A 22,318-nucleotide genomic window follows, 5' to 3' on the forward strand; every position below is an offset into this window, starting at 1 on the left:
ATATCTTAGTTTTCTCACCCATAAATTGAGAATAATAATATTATCTATATAATATGGTTGTTGTGAGAATTAGATGAGTTCAGTGTACCTGACAAATATAACGTGTTCTATAAATATTAACTAATATAATATTTTCAATATTAGCTGCTTTGACAGTCAATTTCAGGCGTTACCTTGGCAAGGCCATGGTGCCCATTTGCTTCACCAAACATAAATAAGACTAGAGGGGTGGCTGGTTGGCTCAGTCAGTTAAATATCTGACTGTGTCCCAGGTCATGATCTCATGGTTTGTGAGTTCGAGCCCCACATTGGACTCTGTGCTGACAGCTCAGAGCCTGGAGCCTGCTTCAGATTCTGTGTCTCCCTCTCTCTTTGCCCCTCCCCTGCTCTCTCTCTCTCTCTTTCTCTCTCTCTCTCTCAAAAATAAATAAACATTGAAAAAATACATCAGACTAGATGTTGCCGCCTTGGTATTTTTAAGATGTAATTAACATCTAAGTCAGTAGACTTTCAGGAATGCAGATTACTTTCCATAATGTGGGTGGGTATCATCCAATCAGTTGAAGGCCTTAATAAGAAATATTGAGTTTTCATGAAGGCAAAGAAATTCAGGCTCAAGACTAACATACAAACCCATTTGAGTTACTAGCCTGCCTGGCTTACTCCATGGATTTTGGACTTACCAGTCCCTATAATAGAGACTATCTTCTTGGTTTGGTTTCTCTGGAGACGTTGATGAATACAGCCATACAGCCTGAATGTGAATCCCACTCTGATTGCCAAAGCTGGTTTAAAGTTTCAATGGACTTTCCTATAGTTATACTTGAAGCTGTTCAATTTGTGCTGCTCTCCCTAACCAATCTGGTTTTCAAAAAACAAACAAAAGATTTTGATGAGTTTTTCCTGAAAAAGGCAGTGGCAGTCATGTCGAAAGAGACCTAACTACAGGTCTTTTCTCTTCATAGTCCAGAACGTTCTTTCCCCGAGGGCTTTGTCACGGTGAATGGGGGCACATGTGACAAGTCGTATTTCTTTCATAATAGAGAGAAAACTTTAAAATGAGATTCTAGACTTTCATTAGTTTTTGTGCTGCCCTAATTTCTTTTTCTCCTTTGCTTTCACACCAGCTGCAGACTTTAATTAAACTGTGGCAAGTCTCCTAAACTTGGCGTGCTTTTCCAGAGAAAACAAGGGCACCTCCTCCCAGGGCAGATCTTTCCCTGAGCCTTCCAGCTTGCATTTATTTTCTCAACTGTCTGGATTCGTGGCTAGAAACCTTATGCGACCTCACATCTCATTTCTTCCTCCCTTTGCTCTCTTCCATTTAGTGGATTTTGCTAGAAGTTCCTGAGCTGTGTATTACTGCCATGACTGACTCAAAGTAGTATTTCATTGCTGTAATTATGGTAAATTACTACATCGGTTTATCATTTTGGTTCTTTATTTTAAAGCACCATTCACAGCCACAGGATAAAACCATCATATCTGTATTTATGGATTAAATTAATGCATCCCTTTATTATGGACAATGATAAAATGAAAGGTGAAAAGGAAGCATAATCTTATTAGGCTGTAGACAATGACAAATATGTGAGAGACCATCTCAGAATGCTCCTGGAACCCAGTGGCTGGGTACGTGGGGCTCTCTTTTCCACACCTGTTCTGTGATCATCAAACTGTGTAGCATAGGAAGCTGAAACTGACAGGAAGCTCAGCACTGCTTATGTGGTAAGGTTATTTAAATAAACCAGTATATTTTTTACTTTAAAAGGCCATTTTCTTTTTTAGAGAGAAAGAACAAGCAGGGGAAAGGGGCAGAGGGAGAGAGAGACAGTCCCAAGTAGGCTCCGTGCTCAGTGTGGAGCCCGACACAGGGCTTGATCTCATGACCCTGGGATCATGACCTGAGCCAAAATTAAGAATTGGGCACTCAACACACTGAGCCACCCAGGCGCCCCTAAGAGACCATACTTTTCTGCAAAGCTTATTTTGCAATCTGCCTCACTGGACAAACTCCTCTCTTCCACCTTTAAATAATAGCAGACAGTTTATAGGAAAATTCTACAAAACAATGATGTAAAGATACTATCAACTGAATAAATGAGGAGGTTCAGTGTCTGCACAAATGGCAGGGGGAAGGAATCTAGAAGCAAAGACTGGGAAGAAAGACATGTATGTGCCCTGTGCTCAAGAGTGGTAATCCAGGGAACTGGGGCACAGGACACTACAAAATGGGAAGAAAAGGTTTTCACACCCAAACAGGTGAGATCAGAAGGTCCAGGAGAGCAAGAAGTGAAATAAACCTGAAACCAGTCTTGTTCTAACACCTAACCAGGATTTGCCTACATTAAAGGGCATCTTTTACCAGACAATAATCTCAAGTGGTCGGGCATCAGCCTATCCATCTTGGTTAGACACTGGATATAAGTAATTTAATTACTAGTCCCCAAGATTCTACCTTGCGTCTGGCTCTCAACTAGGCACCAGAATGGAGATATGAACAAGAGAGATACAAAGATTGTATACATGATGCTAACAGTTTAATTAGAAAGAGACACATCAACAATCTTTAAAGAGCTGATTATATTTAGAATTGTTAGAAGTGCTATTTACCAAAAAAAGCACATGTGAGCACACACACACACACACACACACACACACACACAGGATATACTCACCTGACAGGGGAGATGCCATGATCACAAAGGTGGTTTTCCCAGGGCAAGTCTTATACACTGCACTCCCAATGTGCTGAGCCCTGTGATTTCCCCAAATGTGGGAAACGCGACTGTATAATTTGGAGGTGGGGTGGAGGTGGGACTGAGTTCCTGCTTTCTCATGTTTTGTTCTGGCCAGAGAAAGAGAGCTTCATTTTCTGCTTTGGTGTGGGTTTTCTTTTTAAGCCTAAGCCCTTTTTGGCTCATTTTTGAAGGAAACAAATTTGTTTCAGAAGATGAAAAACAAAAACAAAATCGAACACAAGATTTTATGAAAACACATCACATGGGATGCCTAAGTGGCTCAGTTGGTTCAGTGTCTGATTCTTGATTTTGGCTCAGGCCATGATCACAGGTTCGAGCCCTGCACGGGGCTCCACAGCACAGAGCCTGCTTGGGATTCTCTCTCTTCCTCTCTCTCTGCCCCTTCCCTGTTCATGGGTGCTTTCTCCCTCCCCCATCTCAAAATAAATAAATAAAACTTCAAAAAAAATGAAGAAAGCACATCATAGATGGGGGTTGTTTTGGCTGGTCAAAAATCTCAAAGAAAACTCTCCTAAGTGAATTTTCAAACTTACAAATGAGTAAGGCTTTGCACAGTCTGTTCCCTCTGCCTGGAACTCCTCTTTTCCCTGAAGACAGCCAAGGACCTAAGGTGAGAGCAAGACTGATAAAAGTGAATGGCAGTGAGCCTGAGGATAGTGACGGAGGAGGAAGGGGCCTCAGGTAAGGGGTCAGGCGGCCCTTAGAAGAGTGTGACAAGGATTCACTGACCACATGAAGTTTGGACTTGATTTTCAGAACAGAGAAGCAACTTAAACATTTTAAGGTGAATCACATGCTTGAATTTGCAATGTAAAAAGATGCCCTCTTTGGAGAATGGTGCCTGGTAAAAGAGCAGGTTTGGGACAATTTGAAGATCATCTCAGCAACTACTTTGCATCAAGAGCCTGTTATATGACAGGCAGTGCATTCTGTGTATATTAACTCTCTTAACCTTTGTCTCCATTCTGTGTGGAGAGATTCAGGGTTGGGTTCATGGGCATGCTGCAAAGGGCCCCCCACTTAGCTCAGTCAGAAAAGTGCCTGACACCAAGAAGGGCTCTGTACTGGGGGTTTAAGGCTCTGTGGTGTCTGACTTGAAATTCCTAGTAATTTGTTCATGGATTATCTAATTTAAAATTTAATGTTATTTATTTTTGAGAGAGAGACAGAGAGAGAGAGAGAGCATGACCAGGGGAGGGTCAGAGAGAGAGGGAGACACAGAATCCAAAGCAGGCTCCAGGCTCTGAGCTGTCAGCACAGAGCCCGACATGGGGCTTGAACCCATGAACTATGAGATCATGACCTGAGCTGAAATCGGATGCTTAAACGACTGAGCCACCCAGGCACCCCAAGTCATGGACTGTATTTTGTAAGAGGAGTTCAATGGGAAAATGGAGCATGCACAGGGGCTAAGAGCCTCAGCTCACACAAGGTCCTGCTACCCCCAGGCTGTCTGCCTCGCTGGGTTGGGTTGTCAGCACCTTCTCCCAGCACCCTGGGCCCCACCAGACCTCCCCCACTTTCTCCCGGCCCCATGACCACTGACACTCTCGCACCGGGCAGTGACCAAGAAGTATAGGCCTGGAAAGACTTGCACCCCCCCATCATCCTTTGTCCTAAGCAGAGGCTATCCCTCCTCTGGAGCATCAGATGGAGCTCAGGCACTTGGTGGCCACTGTCCCTGCTCACTGCCTGGGGCTGGCAGTACCACAGGGTGTTTGGTAGGCAACCTGTCAAAGACAATCTTTTCACCTACTCCAATCCAAGTACCCAGACATAACTGAGATTTAGAACTCCCTCTATGTCTGTTTATGAAATTCTGACATATAGACAGATAAATAGATAATAGATAATAGATAGATAGATGAGTTCTAAATCTCAACTATGTCTCATAAGAAAATTATGGGAGCCAATTCACATGTGAACGACCTTGGGGATCTTTCAAATGGGGATGATCATATTAATAATAAGCATATTGAACACTTTATATGACTGACCTAAATCTAAGCTCATTGTATGCATTATTTCTATTTACTTTTATAACTAACCTTAAAATCTGTTACCTCCATTTGGCAGATAAAGGACCAAGTCCTAGATAGTTAAGTAACTTGCCTGAGAAAACACAGCTTCATTTGCAGAAATAAGATTTAACACCAATCTAGCTAAATTCCAGGCCACATCTCATAACCAGCTTGGGTACCAGTTCTAATCGGTCCAGCCTGCCCTTTTAACCAGTCAGGAAGACCAGAGGCAGAGAGCCTAGAAATTTTCCTACAGGTCTTACAGGGTAATAATTGGACAATCAATACTAGAACCCTGTCTTCTTCTTAATGCAAAACCCTTTGCTTTATAAATGATAACATCCCCAAGCCCTGCAGAGCCATTAACCTCAGCTTTACCTGAGAGCATTTCTGCTAACAGGCGTTAAGGACCTACTTTGTCTGTGTCCACAGCTAGCAGAGGAGTGAGATGGAGCCCCTCTTCACTAGTTCACCTTGGGAGGAACAAGAATGAGAGCCGGAGTTAAACTAGCCAATGTGTGGCACTTCCCCGAGTGCTCTGGGTCCAGAGCAGATCCCCTGATGAGTGGGACAGTGGGCTCGCCAGTATACTCCAGCACTGCCCTAGCCCAGAAACTGATGGTTTTGCTTTTGTCTTTTCTCTCTTGATATGGATGAGTGTGATATAGCTTTCCTTTCAAGGGCCATGTTGAGCTGACTACACTGACAAGGAGTCTTGAACTCCCATGTCCTCATGTTGACCCTGCCTCCATGTAAACAAGCAAGAATAAACACAAAGCAAGCAAACATACAAACAAACACAAAGGGTATAGATCGGTGCTTGTGGACCTGTAATAACTTCCAAAAAATCTTCATGGATAAACTAACTCAACTAGTAATAATCATTCATTCGTACATTCATTGATTTTTTAAAAATATGTATTTATTGCCTTTCTACTAGGTACCACACCTTGTTCTGGGTGCTGAGGATTATAGCAGGGAACAGAACAGAAAATGGAATGCTCTCCTGGATCTGATATTCTGGGTAAGAGGCGACATGATAATTAAATATATAATACGTTGAATGGTGATCAATGCTATGGAGAAAAGTAAGCAGGTAAGTACAGAAAGGAATGCTGGGGAGCATGGCAAAGTGCTATTTGTATTTATCTATCTACCTATCTATTTATTTATTTTAGAGAGAGATAAAGAACAGGAGAGAGGGGCAGAAGGAGATAGAATCTTCACCGAGCACGGAGCCTGACACAGGGCTCAATCCCATGACCCTGGGATCATTACCTGAGCCAAACTCAAGTGTGGACCACTCAAACGACTGAGCCACCCGGTACCCCTAGTGTTATTCTAATGGGGGATCAGAGAAAGCTTATCTCTGTTGTATTTGGGCAGAAACCTGAAAGCAGTGAGGGCTAAGCTACATACTGACCCAAGGGAAAACAATTCCAAAAAGCATTCCAGCAAGTGCACAAGCTCTGGGGTAAAAGCTCACTTATCATGTGCAGGGAAGCCTAAGGAAGCCAGGGTGACTGGTGCAGAGTGAGCAAGTGCAGGAAGAATAAGACCACAGAGGTGATGGTAGAAGGGCAGGGACATCACCTAAAGCTTTATAGGCCAAGGCAAAGACTTTGCCTGTATCTTTTTTTTTTTTTTAATTTTTAACGTTTATTCATTTTTTGAGAGACAGAGAGACAGCATGAGCGGGAGAGGGGCAGAGATAGAGGGAGACACAGGACCTGAAGCAGGCTCCATGATCTGAGCTGTCAGCACAGAGCCAGACCTGGGGCTCAAACCCACCAACTGCGAGATCATACCTGAGCCAGTCGGACGCTTAACCAACCAAGCCACCCAGGCGCCCCTGCCTGTGTCTTTGAGATGGGAAACCACCAGAGGGTTTTGAACACAATGGTCATGTGATCTGAATAGACTCACTCTGGCCACCGTGTTGCCAGGGTGGGAATGGTGAAGACAGAAACAGGGTAGCCAGTTGAGAAATGATGGTGATGATCCACGTGAGAGCTGATGGCCCCAGTGGTACTGATAGGAGACTTGAAAAGGAGGTACGTTCAGGGTCTGTTTGAAGATAGAGCCCATAGAATTTTCTCTGAGGGTTGGCTGTGAGGAGTAGGAGGAAAAAGATGATTTCCTGAGTTTGGGCCTGAGCCATCAGCAGTGATGGGGAATAGGATGTGAGAGCTGTGTCGGACGTGTTCAGTGTGAAGTGCCTATTAGAGATCAAAAGGAGATGTTGAGTAGACAAGGTTATTTATAGTCTGCGGTTCAGGAGGGATGTCCTGGCTAGGAATAAAAATTTGTAGTTTTTAGCATATCGATTGTATTTAAAGCTATACCACTGAATAAAACCACACAGGAAAAAATGTACTCAGAAAAAAAAACCCATAATTAAAATGTGAATAACATGCTATATATATATATATATATATATATATATATATATATATTATACATTAGGATATATATTACAGGTATAATGTATATAATAGTTTATGAATCTTATAATAACTGCAAGATAGGAAGTATTCATCTCATTTCACAAATGGGAAGTGCAGGAAGGTTAAATGGCTTACCTGAATTAATTCAAGGAGCAAATGACAAAGTGGGGCTCTGATTCAGGACACCACACTCCCTGAGTACAACTGCCTTGATTACCGTATGCTCTGGACACCGCAGTTTTTCCTAAGTGTAAGTTCTTTTCTTGCCTGAGGTTGGGATCTGTCTTAGGCACCAATCGCCAAGTGCAAAGCATCTGAGAGAGAGTGCTGAGGATAGTGATCATTGTTTTAACATCCTTGACCCTCTTTACAGGCACAATCTCCCTCACATTCAGCCTCCCACCTCGCCAAGTATCCAGGAGGGATCTCAAGAAAGGAGGCCACCGGAATTAAATGATTTTGTTGCAGAAGAAAAGGACCACAGAGTTTTATGCACCTCCCAAACCTGAGTGTTCCTGAAGTTTATAGCTGATGCAGAAAGGACAGGCTTGCCCTAGAGGCTGCTGTGAGCACAGGGAAGCAGGGCTGGTAGGAGAATGCACCTGACTCCCTGGGGGCTATGCCCGGGTGCAGCAGGGTGGCCACCAGCCCGCCCTCTCCAGGGGCGGCTCCCTCTGTTTCCTAACCTGGACAGCCTTATGGGATTCTTGTGTTTGGCTAATTGTAACTGCCTCTGTCTCGTTCCTGAATGCACCAGTTTTTACAGTGTTCACAGCTGTTAATTAATGTAGAGCTCTCTTCCTGAACAGCCGCTGGCGTCTTTAGTGAAGTTATGGATTTTCTTTCTCAATTGCTCTAGAGTCACCCCGAGGCTATTAATTTGGGCTATTAGCCGTGGGTGATTTCAAAATCCATATTGATAATGCTGGGGCTGTGGTGGCTGCCTGCTACATGGGCTGTAAGTAAACAAGCAGTAGCCTCCTCAGTTATTTCTGCAGCAGCCAGAGTTTTCTGGGATTCTTTCTGGGAGCTAAGCTGGTCAGGTCACTGCAGTAAGAATCCTGTGCCATGGATGACTCAGAGACAATAGCTGGCTTTCATAATATTAAAAAATGTATCAATAGTCATAATGACAATAACAATACATTAATATAATAAAGCAATAATACTATATGGCTAATAATATTAATTTGCATTGACTAATAATTTATTATTTATATCAATAATTTTAAGAAACAAAGATGACAGCTGTTACCATGATAATTCGCTTATTGAGTAACTGCTACTTGCAAGGGATTGCACGAAGCAATATTTTTTTTCATCAAATCTTCCTACTTCCTCTTTAAGAGTTTATTAGTACCACCATTCTGCAGATGAGAAATCTGAAGTTAGAAAGTTTATGCAAATTGTCCCAACCCACAGTGAGTGGCCAGAGCTTAGAGTCCCAAGTACTCTTGGGTTTAAACATTAGTCCTGCAGACTGGCCACTCCCCAAGTACTTGAAGGCACTTGTAAACACACAGATTACCATACTCCTCTCTAGCCTCATTCGGTCAGGACCTCTGTGGCACACCCCCAAAGCTACAGTAGTAACAGGGTCTCCAAACAATAATCACACATGCCCATCTGGTAACCTCTGTTTAATGACTTTCGGCCAACACATTATATAAGTGTGGGCTCTTGACCCCGACTGCTTGACTATGAATCCCAAATACACCACTTATTTGGTGTACATCATTGACAAAGTTACTTAATCTGAACTGTGCCTCAGTTTCTTCATTTTTAAATGTTCATTTTTGAGAGAGAGAGAGAGAGAGAGAGAGAGCAAGCACACAAGCCAGGGAGGGGCAGAGAGACAGATGGAGACACAGAATCCAAAGCAGGTTCCAGGCTCTGAGCTGTCAGCACAGAGCCTAATGTGGGGCTTGAACTCACAAACTGACAGATCATGACCTGAGTCAAAGTCAGATACTTAACTGACTGAGACACCCTGGCGCCCCCCCTTTTTTTTTGTTTGCTTGTTTCTTTTTTAGTTTCTTTATTTTTTAAAGGAAAGATAATAATAGTACATACTTAACATATTTTTCAATACCCATGTTTTGAACATGTACTGTGTATCAGGCTGAATGTGGTCGGGATGAGGTGAATTAACACATATGGTTTTCTGTCAGTGCCAGACACACAGTGAGTGTTTTTTATCATCAATACACCAGTCTAGTATTGTGGATCAGAGGCCACAGCTGCCTATGCGCTCAAAGCAAATGCCCTTGTGCTTTTAATTCTTGAAGATAAAACTAGAGTTTAAGTGTGGGCAGACTAGATGCTTCTCACATTGAAAACTGAGAAGGATTTGCAATCCAGGGACCTGAGTCAGAACTTTATTCTGCCTCTTTCTATCCTGTGACTATAATAAAGTCAGTCACAGAATGCTTTTTAACTCAGCTGTAAATGGGTTAATAGCACTTACCATGTGCTACTGTGAAAAGACAAACATCAAAGTGCCTATCTTGATTTTGATAGTGGCAAAAGGTGGCGCATGAACAATTGTTGACTTCCAGAAGCACTGTTAAGGGCTCTGCCTATGGTAAACCTGAGCTCCCCACCATGCAAGCTTGCTCCCCTGCCTTTGGAATCCAGCAGGAAGAATTTATTATTTGGGGTTAAGGTGTTATTTCAGGTTAGACTGTAAATAAAGCATATATTTTGCACGAGAGGGCCTCCCAACTGAGATGAGCCAATAATCAGACATGGATTGCTGGAAGGATCAGACATAGATTCCACCTGATCTAGTTAACTAAATTTACAGAGGAATATCAGTGTAGACAGCATGCACAGCAGAGTGAGCATAAACATGCTCCAGTGGGGGGTCACTTAGCACATAAACCTGCTGAAAGTTTTTTTTTTATAGTTTTATAGTTTTTTTTTTTTTTTCAGAGAGAGAGAGAGAGAGAGAGCATGAGTGGGAAAGAGAGGGAGGGGGATAGAGGATCTGAAGCAGGCTCTGTGCTGATAGCAGCAAGCCCAATGCGGGACTCGAACCCATGAATCTGGGGCTTGAGCCCATAAACCATGACCTGAGCTGAAGTTGGAAGCTCAACTGACTGAGCCACCCAGGCTCCCCCTGCTGAAAGTTTTTACAGCAGTGAGAAAAATGTCCCACTTTTCCCTCCTTTGCTTCTTGAAATTATCATTTGTATGGTTTTTGTTTGGTGGTATCTTCAAAAGAGTCTACATTTTAAGTGTTTGTGTTTTCCTTTTGGTTTTTGTTTTCAAGCTGGGCATGGCTGGTGTGGTGTTGACAAGTGAGACTAGAAAGTCAAAACCACCTCTAAACTCTCCACACACAGATATCAGACTGTTTTCTTCTGATTATTTTCTATGATTGTATTATCTTTGTAATGCCAAGGTCTCTCTGATGTATAATGTTGCTTTCTTCTTTTTTCACATATCTGTATCATAAGCTTTCCTCATCTTTGCAAATTATTTAAACACATCATTTTATTGACAGCCACAGGGTAGATGTGTCATAATTGACTCAAACAACCTACTGTTGTTTGACGTTTCAGTGGTTTCAAATTTATATTCTTTGTAAAAATGGTTGCGTTCAACATGATAATGTGTAAATCTTTGTCCTCATCTGCATTTCTAAATATAATATTTACTTAGGAAAGCTTTCTTAAAATAGGGCTCTAAGGTCCCTTTGTTTAAGGCTACTGATACCCAAACCTACTTTCCAAGAAGATGGTACCAATCTCTGCTCCCACCAGCAGTATATTAAAGTGCCCAATTAATAAAACTTTCCAGGAAACAATCTTTTTACAAATGGCAAAACGGTTGAGAGTATCATAAGACTCGAACTGGCAAAAATGAAGTTAACCCAGCTTTACTATATATTTATTTGCTGATTATTAACCACATGCATTAACCAGTCTAATTCTAATCCTGCCCACAAGATTTGGGACAGAAATAAATGACTGAGAATCAGACTGGAATAATCTAAGTTTACCTATTAGGAGAATATCCAACCAACCTGATTGTGTGTGTGTGTGTGTGTGTGTGTGTGTGTGTGTGTTTCTCTGCTTCTCTCCCCACACTCTATTCTATTCACTTATTCCACAATTATTTATTGAGCACCTACCAGATCACCTTTTGATTCATTAAGTACTTTATGGAATCTTATTATGATACCAACCAGATTTTAAGGCATCACAGAAGCAAATAAGGCAAATATGTCCTCGAGGAGCTTCCATCTAATTGAACAAATAATTACAAGTCTGATACATCTTAGGCGAGATAAAGACAGAATGCCAATTCTCTCTGGGATATGAAGGATGATTAGTGATGGGTTAGCTGCAGTGTAGATAGGAAGAAGGAACAGTACATACAAAGAACTTGAAAAGGGAAAGCAGGTGACCTACTTGAGGAAAAGAGAGAGTCCTGGTGTGGCTACCGCACTGGGAGAAGGGATGACGCAGAGTGCCAGGTTTGGATGAAGAGGACGTTGGCATAGGTCACACTTTGCAGGCCATTTAAAACTCAACATTTGGCTCAAACACAAACACGATGGGACGCTTGAAGTATTTTAAGAAGAATGAAATGATCAGATTTGAATTTCAAAAGACAGCTCCAGCTTCTGTTTAGAGAATAAGTCGAAGACAGAAGACTGCAGAGATAGTGGTCCTCTACCAGGTTCATGCAATCCAGGAGAGAGGTGGTGATGGTTTGGACCCAGGAGGCGACAGCGATGATGGAGACAGATGGGTGATCTTAGTATTAATAATCGTGGTGGCAAAGCTCTTTGCTATTAAATCCATTACACAGCTGCTGAAAAATCTTCCTTCTTGTCCCTTCTTCCTTGCTCAGTGAGGATAAAGGATTGCTGATCACCATTCATTCTGTAAGATCTTTTTTCCACATAAGATCTATATTATAAAATTTCTCTTGCTCTTTCTTTTCCTCAGGTCACATAATTGCATTTCCTTTTATCTTCACTCCCAGGGTATACCAATTCTAATGCTTTAAACTGTTGGGTTTTTTTTTAATTCCTTTAGGGGATGGTGGAGGGAAAGCCTCAAGCTTTAAAAGGTGCACGTGAATTTGTTATTTTCCTATTATGCAAGACACTTGCACGCTATTTTCCCTGGTTATCGTAGAAACACTGTATGTTTACTAACCTAGTCATGAAATACTAGACTTTTATAGTTTGTAAAGCAATATTTCTATTCCGTTTGCTTCAATGTGATGAAAATGTGGTAGGACAGGACAAAGTTGTCTGCAAATGCATTTCTTTTAAGGCATGAATATAGGACTTTCCTCTGTTGGGCGAGGGGGGAAGCTCAGAATTGTCACTTCTCTGGGACGTATCCAGTTATTGCTATGGAGGTAGGAACAATATTGATTCCTCAGACACTTCCACTGGCTTGATCTTCAATTTTTTGCCCCATTTCTGCTGATCACCTCATCTCACAGACAGAGAAGTAAGGATTAAGGAGATACCTTGTGTGACTTTATATAGCTCCTCAGAATAAAAGGGCTATATATATTCAATGCGTTATGAATCTGATTGTGTTTGTATTCATGATTTTTGCAGTCATTGACTCAGCCCCAGAAACTTCTTGTTTTCTAATTCAGCATGAGGAGAGGAATCCAGTATTAACCCTCCTAGCAAGATATTTTTGTTACATAAGGAGAAACAGGAGGCAGGCAGCCTCCATTCGTGGTTTGTCTTTCCAACAGTCAATCCCTTTCTCTTTTACCAAATGGTCAGTCTTTGAATCCTTTCTCGCACCTCATGCAGCCACAGCCCTACCTCTAAATGACTTCACAAAATAAGTATGTACCCCTTAGTCACTGCTTTTTACTCTTCCATGGTCTCCATCCAACAGTTATGTTTGCTTCTGTTAATTGTATGCTGGCTCTGGGGAATTAAGAGAGAAGAATACCACAGGAAAATCAAAGAGAGTGATATATTTTCTGCTGTTTGCCTCATGGCCTCGTACACTGACCTCTCACTGAGGGCTTCTGTATTGTATCTGATGTTGCCCGTTATGTTACTTTTGATGGAAGTGCCAGGCTGAGGGTGACATTTCGCCTAAGTGTGTCAGGCAGTCAAGAATAGCAAGAGGTTGTTTCCAGTAATTCATGAAGACATCTCAACCCTGACCTTTAATTGTTTTCACAGTCCTCGGCCGTATCTCCTGTGACTTAAAACAATGAGACGGGTCCACATTCAAGGTGGTTTTGTCAAGCTCAAGGAGTACCCACACAAGTCTCACGTTCCCGTTTCTTTACTCTTTGCCATCTTTTCAGTGCTGAGCTATATGGGATAATAGAGCAGGAGTCAGATGGGGGTGGAAGGGGGGATGAGAACTGAGCTTCTCCAATATTCCTGCCTGGAGCATTGTTTATACCTGTAACAATGAGGGCTCTACAAACCTACAGCCATTTGTATCACCTCCCATGGCCTGCACTAAAGCTTGAACTCCGCCCGTTCAGCCTCCTGGATGAAATTCCTGCGTTTACTTGTTTGTGATTTATAAAATTGTACCCTTGGCAAACCGCTGGCTGTGGGGGGCAAGCACACAGTTGGAACCAGCCACTAAGTCCCATAAAGACCAGTATAGCAATCAACAGCCTCTGTCAGCAGGAACTGACTTAAGGATCCCACTTCGTTCCCAGCAATCAGGGCAGCTTATTTACAAAGATGGGGCCTTCTCTGAGTCCCCAGAGGAGGGAGGTCAGGTTTTCTTCTCTTACGACTCACAAATCCTCTTAGAGCAATTCTGTGTTCTTTTTCCTCCTGAGACTTTATTCCTGATAGCCAAGAGAGAAATTCCACTCCTAAGAAGTCTGGGGAAATCTCAGCAAAACCAGTTTGATAGAGCCCCCTGCGCCTAACCTAGGGTGTTGCACGGGGCAGGTGAACACTCTTGAACCTTTTACTGAATGAGGGTCTTCTGTGCAAAGATAGACATTATATCTCCTTTCGAACCTTATCTCAAGGACTTTAAAAGGGCATTTCCCATGGCCTCTTTCCCTGACAAGATGAGCAGGGGAACCGGCCCCAATCAGGCTGTTGGCTTTGCAAATGAAGGAAAATAGCAAAGAGCTTGCCAAAGAAAGGGTGGTTGGGGAATCTGTGACATTTTTAAAGTGTGTCATGCTGTGCCCTTTGTCTAAAAGACACTACACAAAAGCTGCCTGAGGATAAGTCCTCTTTGTGCGTAGTTTTCATTGACTGTCATTAGGGCTAAAGAAGGGGAATGGAACTGGCTGCTTCAGCCTCCCCACCCTCAGCATTCCCACCAGCCACAAACACATCTCTTCTCTTTCATTCTCCTCGTCAAAGGAGAGAATGAGAGGATCAAATATGTATTCATTTAGAATCAGGCACACAGTTCATTGAAATCTAGACTTTCTACTTTATTGACTTTGTGACTTTCAGCATTTCATTGACATATGTCTTGGGCATGATGATTAAGGAATGGTGGCTAGCTTTCTTCGGTATTATAATTATGGATGCTATATTCTCTGAGCCTGTTTCTTCATCTGTAAAACAGGTTAAAATTTTACCAAGCAAAACTAGTGTGAAGATTAAGTGAAATAATGCAATATGACTCTCTCTGACATCCCCACAGCTACATGGCAAAGCACCCATTTCCTGTCCCTTCATGAATCCCTCTGCCCCAATGATAGCTCTTTCCAATTTGATCATAGTTGTCTGTATACTTGTGACCACAGCCATGAGACTAATCTCTTGAGGACATGTGTATTAGTCAGTTTGGGCTTCTATAACAAAAACACCATAGACTGGGTGGCTTAAACAATATTTATCTCTCACAGTTCCAGAGGCTGAAAAATCCAAGATCATGGCACCAGTAACTATGGTGTCTGGTAAGAGCCCACTTCCTGTTTGCAATAACCATCATGTCATTATATCCCCACATGGCAGAGAGGAAAGCTCAGATGCCTCTATCTCCCTGTAAAAGTACTAATCCCATTATGAAGGCTCCATCCTCAGGACTTAATCTAACTCTGATTGCTCCCCAAAGGCCCCACTTCCAAATACAATCACATTGGGTATTAGGACTTCAACATATGAATTCAGGGGGAACAACCATTCAGTCTATAGCAGCGGGGAAAATGGTTTCTAGATTGGACCCTCAGGGATCAACATAGTAATTAACAAGTATTCAAAAATATATATTGCATGAATGGGTGGATGGATGGGCAGATGGACAGATGGACAGATAGAAGAACCAATAAGTTTTCTGGCACTTAGTATAATCTGAATAAACACAGTGATATCCTTCCTCCTAATATTGCCCCCAGCATACTCTATTAGTATGCTCCCAACAGTGCTTCTCAGATAAGGCTCAATTTCTAGTCTTTCTCTTTCTCTCTCCTGTAGTCATCAGACCCAATATGTGTCTTATTCCTAACAGAGAGCTAATGGAAACTGGCTGTCTAGGTAAGAAAAAAAAAAAGCAATCTCACAGCCATACTAGCACTAAATTGCTAATGACCAACACAGTTTAATATATTTTCCCATTTAGAGATATTTGCATTTTAATCAGTGACAGTGCCTTAACCAAAGGATGAGTTTAGAAAGTGGCTTTTCAGGACTCAACATTTATAAGCGGAAACTTTCTATAGTATCCAAAAGTTAAAACCACCACCCACCTACCTATCCCAAGACTTTTAAGTAAAAAGTTAGTTATGAACCAGAATACCCATGAATCTGCTTTATTCCTCCGTTGCTCAAAAAGAAGCCTGTCACCCAGCTGTAGCATACTCCTGACAACTTGAAATACACACTTACGAAATGTATTTGGATTTTTTCCCATATAAAATGAGGGCTGGAAGGAAAGCTCTTTCTGGTTCTTTTATTCCTGCAACCAAATACCTGGTCCCCATCCAACCAGGGCCAGCCCACCATCACTACAACCATGTGGGTAGCCAGACCAGAATCACTCCACCTAGACTAACAATTAGAAGAGGACTTATAGGACATAGGGGTGGGATCACTGAAATCTAGACTTTCCTGGAAAATGTTGGACATGGAATCTCCTGCACCTGTGTATAGCTAACGAGGCTGCCTTTGCTCTAGAGTAGTATCCCCTCAATAGACAAGTCTGGTCATGTGCAACCAGCCCTACATGCAGCTTAGGACACAAAGGCGCTGTCCCACATCAACAAACATCTCAGCAAAATCCGTTTAACAAAGGGATGTTCTTGCTCCCGATGATGTTGAATAAGGGAAACAGAGTTTTATTTTTGTGGTCACTAAAGTGATTTGCCCAAGGTCACCCATCTATTAAAATGGAACAGCCCCATGTTCATGCCTTTAAAAAAGGTACACAAGACTTAAAATACTTTTTAAAAATGACATTTGATTACAACCAACTAATGTGGCAAGCAGGGCAGAGTCATCACTTCCATTACAGTGATGATGAAAAGGAGGATAATAGTAGCTTAATCACATAGAAACTTCTAGATGACCTAGCACAAGAACTCCATTATACCAGCTCATACTCCCGTGGATTCTTATGTTTTTGTATTTTCTTTGTTTTGTTGGCTATTTTTTTTTTTATAAAATACCCTCTTATCCCCTTTTTGCAGTATGTATAGGAGATCAGCACAAGTCCTGAGCCATCTCAGCAGAACCTGTCCTTCCCTGCCGGAATTTAGCAGGTGACCTTGGGCATTCCAGGTGGTGACTTTGGGCCATTGATTCTCCATCTTACATAGGGGGAAGGGATGCACCATGTGGTGTCTAAGAGACTTCCCAGCTGCCTTTAAAAAACTATCACAGGGGCGCCTGGGTGGCTCGGTCGGTTAAGCGTCCGACTTCGGCTCATGTCATGATCTCACAGTCCGTGGGTTCGAGCCCCGCGTCGGGCTCTGTGCTGACAGCTTAGAGCCTGGAGCCTGTTTCGGATTCTGTGTCTCCCTCTCCCTGTGACCCTCCCCCGTTCATGCTCTGTCTCTCTGTCTCAAAAATAAATAAACGTTAAAAAAAAATTAAAAAAAAAAAACTATCACAATCTTTGTTCATATTTCTTCCTGGGCAATGCCCTGGCAGCAAATTCATACAGGGTCTGTCTACAGTCTTCTACTTGCCCCTATCTGCATTTCTATTCTCAGTGGTGAGGAGGATGGCTCACTATCACCATCACAATTCTGATCTCCTAATGCTAATTACCTTTATGTTTGCATTGGATGCTCACAAGTGTCCTGTCAAGAAAGTAGCACTAATGTCACTGTCTGTACCTGCAGGTCCTCTGGCATAATAATTTAGGATATGGGGTCTTGAGTGAGACAGACCTGGGACTGAGTCCAAGATTCACTAAAATTTCAGCAGTGGCCTATAAAGAGTAGTACTAGAGTAGTATGAGTATTAGTATTCAGAAATTGAGACCTGCGGGGATTTTCTGCTTTTCACAGTGGGCCAGCACTCAGCTTGGTATAACAGGTCTCCAGCACAGGGAGCCCTAACATAGAGGTAATGGGAAGAGGAAAGGGAGGGAGCATATTTAATATTAAAATTATTAGATTCTATTATAATTTACATTTGCAAATATACATTTTGTCTTTGCAAGTATACATTTTCAAGTATATATTTGTCTTTGTAACATACAGAACAAGAAAAATTCTGCCAAGTTGTTATGGCTTCTGAGGACACTTTGCACAAGCCAGACTTTGCAAGGGAAAAGGGGTTTTCTGTTTCTCAGACGCAGATGTAGGGTTTCAAAACTGAGAAATCCAAGTGTAGCTTTGGCACTGTGAGATCTTTGCAAGTCACTGAACTACTCATGGCTTCAGTTTCCTCCCTTTTGAAATAAAAACTTGTCTTTCAGTTTTGCAGAACAGAGCATGGGGAGGAAGATGGGGGTCAGGGGGAAAGGGACAGGCAGTGGTAGGGCCTGCTGACTTGTCCCTCCTCCCCAGCCAGATTACTCATCCAGCCCTCTCACTGTCTTCACATCCATCCATGCCCAGTGAAGCCGCCCTGCTCCCCCCTCTCTTTTAGGCTGGGTGTTTGCTGCCCTGACAGAGGAAGCACTGATAACTGCTACCTGTGTTACTTCTTTCTGGAAGGCAAGCACCAGGGATGCCAGCCGCCGAGCCTTGACCTGGCTGTCTTAGCCAGAAAATGTTTCTCTAGGCCTGGCTGAGAATAGCACACCTCATCTTCGAGATTTTTGACCTTTTCTCAATGTCTCCTTGCTGGTTGCCTCTGTCCTTTCTAAAAGCTTCATATTGATGTTTGGCCCTAATAGAGGAACGTAAACAAGAGATAGATAAAGGTTAACAATACCCAATCAATGCTGCAGAGAGAGGCTGCACAGGGAGGGATGTATTGAAAGGCCAAATGTAAGGAGAGCTCTATTGACAATTTAATTGCATTTATTCTTTCCCCTTCTATGTTGAACTAATAACAGAGCTGCCTGATACCTTTTCATTTTAGTGACTTCTTTTTGTTTTAACAGAAGAAAAGCTGACATGCAAATAGATACGGGATCATTTCATTAATTTTTAAAAACTCTTTCTCAAGTGTACTCACCGATTGCCTGTTTCCCGTGGCATTCTAAGGACGGTATTCTAAGTTACTCCCAACTCCTGAAGTAAGCTTTCCTATCTCTCTCTTCCTTTTTTTCTGGTAAACCTGATCTACCTAGGGAAGCCCAGCTCTCCTGCTGGCCTTCCTGGGAAGCATTTCCTGAGGCCCACATTATTAGTGATGCCCCTTCCTCTGCCAAGGCCCCCCTATCTTGGCCCCATTGGCATCTGTGCTCCCTCAGACCAGAACTTTCACCCAAACTCAAGGTGAGCAAGGCAGATGTTAAACCATTGATAGAGGAGTAGAGTAAGGCTCAAAAGGGTAATTTGCATTTCTTGGGATCATACAAAATGTCACAAGATTTGGGGTGAGAAATTCATCTTAAGATTTAATTTCTATTATATTTTTCTACTGCGTTATGTACTTCATTTAGTTTCTTATACAAACAGCACGCAATGAACTAGTCAATAGTCGATACCTTATCTATACCTAGAACACACACACACACACACACACAGGAAGTAAAAAGGAAGGAAGGAAGGGACAGAGGGAGAGAAAAAGAGAACCCTACCATGACAGAAAATGAACCATTCATTGGCAGAATCCTAAGGATGAGGACAAACCTCTCTAATTCCAATATTACTTTTTCTTTATAATAATTTCTTTTGTCTCACTCCTGGTTTTCCACACCTCTGGATCTCTATTACCCAGCTTACAGTGTTCCAAGAGTGAAAAATAAATATTCTCTTTTTTCAGAAGAGTCTAGTAGGTAAGAACCTGGAATTGAAGAAGAAAACACAAAGACAGTAGGAGTGTGGCTTAAGAAAAACAACAAACTCTACCATGATAATTCTTCCTTTACTGCATGTTTATATGATTGGGATTCCCAGCACTTGGCTTACCAATTTCAAATTATGAAATTGACAAAATATCAGGATGACTTGGACAGAAAGGCTGTGCTTTTTATACATCATCCATTATGAAGCTTGTGGCTTGTAAATAGCATAAGTCATGTCTAACAACCTTATATCCCAGGACATGTGTACAGAATAAAGGTTGTGTTTGAGCAGAGACCCTGCAATCCAATAATTGCATGGCTGTTTTCAAAAGTAGAGAGAAAGAAACCCAGGTCTCTGCTCCCTCCAGAGTAGGAAAGGAGGGCAGAGGAGCCAACAACTGGGAACCGATCTCTTTTCTGTGTTCTTCTCCATTTATATGCTGCAGGAAGAGAAATAGCAAAATACTGTTGCATCAAAGAAAATTGCATCAATTTTTAATTATGCACTTAATCATCCTCTTCCAGAAGGGTAAGCTGTCTTTCGTGACGTTTTTTACATATTTGAAGGCAGCACTGTGTGAGCACGGGGCAGGATGTTGGGTTTATTAGATGTCACAGACAATTTCAACTGACACTGATGGGTTGATTCAAGGGACAAGAGCCTTTCAAGGGGTATGAGTGCCAGACACTGAAGAGACATGTAGTGCCTGGCCTCAGAATTTTTCTTCTTTTGTTTATTCACTCAGCTAATTTGTTAAGACTAATTCTAGGAGGTATAAAACTGTAAACGTTAGCAATGTAGGGATGAAAGACAGTACCTGCTCTGAAAGAGCTCACAGTAAAATTTACTGATGCAAACATCAATAAGTAAGTTAAAAGTAAGAGCAATATTAATGGAGCCATAGGGATTGTCTGAGATTGTCTAGATCCAGGGCAAGTAGCCGTGTATGTTGCTGGCTTCCCAGAAAATATTCGGAAGGTTCTTAGCAGGGTTTTGAGGGACAGATAGGAGTTTAGAAAGCAGGCAATGTGGTATTGTGGTTTGTCTGTGTGTCTCTTTAATGCATGCTTTGGAAGAAACGGGGGTAACCTCCAGTTAGAGGGAATGATACCTGCAAAGGCCTATAGATATTTTTTTAAAGGTAACCTTATACCTTTCCTGCTAGGGCTGACCAAAGTCAGATATAGTATAAAGATGCTGAATTATTGTCCATAGATCTTTCAACATACAACATTTGTTTCTGTAATGCAGTTGAATGCAATCAAGGTAAAATATCAGGATAAAGCTGGGATCCTTGTGGTTGAGTCTGTTCTGACTCTTAAACGTGTCATTTTTTAAAAGTGCCCTAAACTTTTGTTGTTGTTATTGTTCATAGGCTGGCTTTTTTTTTTTCCATTGTGGCAAAGTACATATAACACCAAATTTACCATCTTGACTTTTCTAAATTGTACAGTTCAGTGGAATTAAGTACTTTCGTGGTATTGGGATACCATCAGAACCACCCATCCACTAAACTCTTTTCATCTTTCAAAACTTAAACTCTGTCCATTAAACAGGAACCTCCACGTCCCTGGCAACCACCATTCTAATCTCTTGCCTTTATGAATTTGACTGTGTGACCACTCTAATCACTTCACGTAAGTGGATCATACACTAGCTGTCCTTTTGTGACTGAATTCTTTCACTTAGAAAATGTCCTTAAGTTTCATCCATGTTGTAGTACACATCAGCATCTCCTTCCTTATTAAGGCAGAATAATGTTTCATTGTAAGTGTACATCACATTCTGTTTATCCATTCACCCATCAGTGGACACTTGCATTGCTTCCGTGTTTCAGGATCGCAGATAATGCTGCTATAAACATGGGTGAACAAGTATTTCTTTGAGACCATGCTTTCAATTGTTTGCATATACATACAGAAGTGCAATTTGTGGATCATATGGATTTTTGTTTTCACAGTGAAGTTTGGGGTGTAGCTAGGATACCTGTTTCTGTCCTGTGGGGATCTCTGAACTCCAAGTGAGAAAACATGGACCATCATCAAATTTGTACCATTAACTTGACATGTAACCTTGAGTAAGTCACCCTACCTTTTTGGACCTTAGTTTCCTCATTTATTAAAAAAGGAGGTTGAATTAAATATTACCTGAGCCCATTTTAGCTCTAACATTCCATGGTTCTACACTTCTGGCTGTGGCTCCAGTCTAACTGATGAAGACCATGAACTTGGTTTATCCATTATGACAAAGGCACACCCTACCTTGTTCTAGATAGGGAGGAATGGCACACAATGGCTACTTGTAAGGGTAGGGAGAGTGAGCAGTCTACTTAGGAAAGCCAATTTAAATGTGCATCAATTAAATCACACTGCATTTTGTTGTCTGGTTATGGGCTAATACTATCTTATGCACATGAGGTCCTTGGACAGAAGCAGTTATTAATTTGGAGTGAAGTTTCTGGAGAGAGACCACCTGGGTTTGAATCCTGGGCTTCCACTTACTAGCTATATGATTTAGGAAAGTCGTGTAATGTCCCGTGCCTCAGGTTCCAGAATGTAAGAATAATATACATAGCACAGCACTGTTGTGTTAAATAAATAAAACACCCTGAACAGAGCCTTTTCCTTGCCCATGTTCTTCTCGGCCTTGTTCATATTTATCTCCCTCCTTGATAAAGTCTCCTTCTCTTTGGCAAATGTAAGTGTTGGGGATTTATTCTGGAGCTCTCAGATTCTTTGCTCTCACC

The 22,318-nt window shown here is 41.9% G+C and overlaps 1 non-coding gene across 1 annotated transcript; it reads left to right on the plus strand.

Moving 5' to 3' along the window:
* The first annotated feature begins 2,670 nt into the window (after window positions 1-2,670).
* On the plus strand, window positions 2,671-2,837 carry LOC132685690 (U1 spliceosomal RNA). The gene has a single exon (XR_009613275.1). It is a non-coding gene; the product is annotated as a U1 spliceosomal RNA (small nuclear RNA).
* The last annotated feature ends 19,481 nt before the right edge of the window (window positions 2,838-22,318 follow it).

This window comes from Panthera onca, chromosome D2, assembly GCF_046562875.1.
Source record: "Panthera onca isolate mPanOnc1 chromosome D2, mPanOnc1 haplotype 2, whole genome shotgun sequence".
NCBI classification, from domain to species: Eukaryota; Metazoa; Chordata; class Mammalia; order Carnivora; family Felidae; genus Panthera; species Panthera onca.